Raw genomic sequence first — 4,178 nt, forward strand, 5'->3', positions numbered from 1 at the left:
AGGCCGCGCTGAGGTCGCTGGCCACCTCCTGGACAGTGGCGCGCAGGTCAACGCTGCCGGCTGGCTCCGCAAGACGCCGCTGCACCTCGCCACAGAGCACAACCACAGCGTCACGGTGGAGCTTTTGCTGAGCCGAGGGGCTAGCCCCACCCTGGGAACGCAGTGGGGTGAAGCCGCCCAGACTTACACCGGTGGCCCGCCCCAGGAGCTGCCCAGCCTCCGGCCTCCTGTGGGGGAAGCTGAGCTTCTGCACCCAAAGCAGCACTGAAGGCTGCTGGCTGCTGTCTTCGGTGCCGAGACCACCTGCTTGGGGTGGGTGATCAGCAGAGAGGTCTCTGGAGGTGGCATCCAGGGGCTGGGCCTAGGGTGATCCCTCAGCTCTCGGGAATGCCCATCACCCTCAGTGCCAGCCTTCCCTGCTGTGGTGAAGACCGAGCTGCGGCAGCAGCTGTGACCAAAACCTGAGGGCTCCTGTGTCTACTCTACTCACCATGGGGTACCCCCCCACAGTTTACCGCACTTGGGGATGCCCCGTTTCTTAGATTCTGCATCTCTGTTTGCTTTCCATTAAGCACATTGCATCTCCCCTTCCAATCAGACACCTGCTCCCTGGGGCTCCTGCTGTAACTGCAGCAGGCTAAATAGATGCCCCACTGTAATCTGCCCGGGGCTGGGAATGGGCCCCCACAGGCAGTCCCTGCACTCCAGCCATACCCTGCCTGGTTTTCCCTGGGGACCTAAGAAGGGCTCTAGCTTCCTCAGGCCTTCTCTGCCTCCTGATCAAGGCCTGGAGCTTTTCTATGTGGCAAAACTCAGTGCCAGGGTGTGGCATGGCCTGCACCTACCTCGCAAAAAATTTAATTAAAAACTTCAATGGCATTAACTTCTCCTTATCTTCACTCAGTTATATTTATAAAACTTCAATGGCATTAACTTCTCCTTATCTTCACCCAGTCATCTTTATAAATTCAAAACCCTACAGGTAAGAACAGAAACAGGATAGTTTTCTCTGCCCCAGCTCTGTATCTTCATAGAAAAATCATTGTTGTCATTATTTGATTTTAAAGTACAGTCAGACCCAGGGTTGGTGGCACATGCCTGTCATCCCAGCATGTGAAAGGCTGAAGCAGGAGGATTGTAGTGAGTTTGAGGCCAGCCTGGGCTACACAGTGAGACTACCATTAGTTGTAATGGTGTGAGCCTATAGTCCAAGCACACAAAAGGAAGGAGAATTGCTTGAGTCCAGGAATTTGAGGCCAGCATGGATTACATAGACCTGTATTCTTCCCCCACCAAATAAGAGAAAAATAAAGTTTTTGTTTATTTGTTTGTTTTAGCAGAATAGACTCCATCCAGAAGCAAGGGATGATGTGCCAGATTAGCACTGCTGTGTGACAGGGTGATGGAAGTAGTTGGGCTTTACTCCCAGAAACCTCGGGGACATGGCTAGAGTGTACCCTGTCCAGAGACCGGGGAACAGGGAGAAGAAGGGAGAGCCCACAGGCCTCACCAGTGAACTGGTATCAGGGAGAGGGAGTGGAACAGTCCAACCCCAGTTAGGCTCAGGCTGAGGCAGAGTGACCCTGCCTTTGGACTCCTGAGAAGCCCTTGGAGGAGGGGCTAGAGCAAGCAGAAACCTCAGAGCAGGGCATCAATAAGGCCGCAGGACACAGGCACACAGGGAGAGTCCCAAAGCCTGGGGGTCCCTGCTCCTCCCCAGCTGTGGCTGGCCAGGTGCCATCTCTTAGGCCTGGGTGCTGCTTGGCTGGGAGGACACACCATGGCCTCTGTCAGCCACTGCCTCCACACACCCTGAGCCTGGGCCTTCTGTCTGGTTGTGCGTGCTGCATCCCTTCCGCAGTGAGCCCTCAGGGGGCTTTGCACTCTCCCCTGATGGGCTGGACTGTGTCCCCACCCCACGGGCTCTTCAGCAGTCTGATCTCAAGTGACTCCTTTCCTTGGTGCTGGGTGGGTCCCAGCATGGGTGAAGCAATGTGATGTGATTTCTGGGCTGGGTCAGGAGGGTGGCGCTGCAGCCATCTTGGCTGAGAGTCCTATCTGCTGCTGACTGCCCTGAGCTCACCTGTCCTGCCTGGCTCCTGCCCACCTCATGCTGAGCACATAATCACATATGGAAGTCATTGTGTGTGTGTGTGTGTGTGTGTGTGTGTGTGGTACTAGACACAAAACCCAGGTGTGCTCTACCACTGAGCTACATCCCTGGCCCTTTTAGGATTTTATTTGAGACAGTGTCTTAGTTACTGTTTTCATTGCTGAGACAAAATACCCAACACTCAAGGGAGGAAAGGTTTATTTAGCTCACAGTTTGTAGAGGTTTCAGTCCATAATCTGTAGGCTCCAAGGCAGGGGGGCAACACAGTGGAGAAACAGCCAGCTCATGGCAGGCAGTAAAGAAGGATGAGCTTCAGACATTTATAGCTAAATGGATGCACCTTGGGGCCATACTCCTATGTGAAATAAATCAGACACACATTTTAATACCAAGTTGTTTCTCTGGCGTGAGAAACCGAAAGTGGAAATAAGGACTGAACTGTATAATGGATGTTGGGAATTGAGAAGAAAGTGTTTAAATGGGAAGGGGGACAAGGGAGTGAGGGAGAAAGGAAGGAAGGGACAAGAAAAAAAGTGAAAATAGAAGGAAAAAATGCAAACAAAGCTGTACATAGGGGAGGGGCTTGAGGAAGGAACTGGATAAAATAAAATTTATTTTAAAAACATTTAATGGCAGGCAGAAGGCAGCAAAGCAACACGGGATGACCCCAGCTCTTTCTATCCCTTCTATCTTGTCCAGGTGACTTAGGGTGGGCAGGATTTATGATCCCATTGCCCTTGATCCTGGCATAGCACAATGAATCAATCCCAGTGTCACACACTCTGGACGCAGCCACCTCTGAAGAACCCCAGTGTGACCCCATGAGGCTTCGAGGACAGCTAGATACAGCCATCACAGGCAGGGTCTCTCTAATGGGCTAGGCTGGCCTCATACTTGCAGTCCTCCTGCCCCAGCCTCCCAGAGTACCAAGTGACTTCCTTCTTTACTGCAAAAACTTTCAGTGCAGATTCTTCTGAAACTACTTAATATTGAACTCCAAGAAGAAAAGCTTGTCCTTAGGCAGGATGCCAAGTGAGCATGGAAGGAATGATGGAATTGGAGAGTCTTAATGGGTGCAGATTCCTCCACATATTCTGAGCTGCAGAGATGAGGGGCTGGACATGGGGGACCCTGGAGAGAGGAGGGCACATCCCTAAAGGGCAACATTATCTCTGGTGTGGCTCTGTCTCGCTCTGGTGTTGCTGAAGTGCAGCAGCTGTCACTTGGCTCAAGCCACGCAAGGCTGTGTAGCACAATGGAGGCATCAGGAGCTGGATTTCCCCATAGGCCACCTGTGTTACAGGAGTTACAACAACAGCTGGTTCCCCTCCCAGTCCTGCTCCCTCCTCCTCAGGCATGAGGTCCACTAACTTTATCTCAGGGATTGCTCATCAAAGAGCCTGTGGCTAATCCTCCAGGATTTCTTCACAAACCACACACTGCCGGCTGTGATGCCTGGAATCCTCGCACTCTGGGAGGCTGATACAGGAGGATCCCAAATTGAAGTCCAGCCTGGGCAACTTAATGAAGTAGTCTTAAAATAAAGGGGGTTGGAGATTAGCTCAGTGCGAAGGCTGTGCGGTCTGTCCTCAGTACTAGAAAAAAGTTATAAAGGTGGAGACAATAGAAAAGCCTCTCAACCTTACCGGAACTACCTGGTCAAAGCTAACATCACCAATATTAAGAATAAATTGAGGGCCAGGGATTTAGCTCAGTGGTGTCACCACCTGCCCCGCATGTGCAAGGTCTTTAGTTCAATCTCTGGTACCACAAAATCCTCCCCCCAAAAATAGACTCAGCAGGGGCTTTGGCTCAGTGGTGCCACCACCTGCCTTGCAAGTGTAAGAGCCTCAGTTCGATTCCTGGTACCAGGGGTGGGGGCGGGGAAGAATACATTGACTTCGGGGAGTCTTAACACCATGCAGAGAAGACACAATATGGGACCAGGGATGTAGCTCAGCAGTGCTGCATGTACCTGGCAAGTGCAAGGACCTGAGTTTGGTTTCAGATACCAGAAAAAAAAAGACACAATATGATTTTTGTCAAGAATTTTTTTTTTTTTTTT

The sequence above is a fragment of the Fukomys damarensis genome, unplaced genomic scaffold (genome assembly GCF_012274545.1).
Source record: "Fukomys damarensis isolate Sample0158 unplaced genomic scaffold, DMR_v1.0_HiC HiC_scaffold_23, whole genome shotgun sequence".
In the NCBI taxonomy this organism is placed as follows: Eukaryota; Metazoa; Chordata; class Mammalia; order Rodentia; family Bathyergidae; genus Fukomys; species Fukomys damarensis.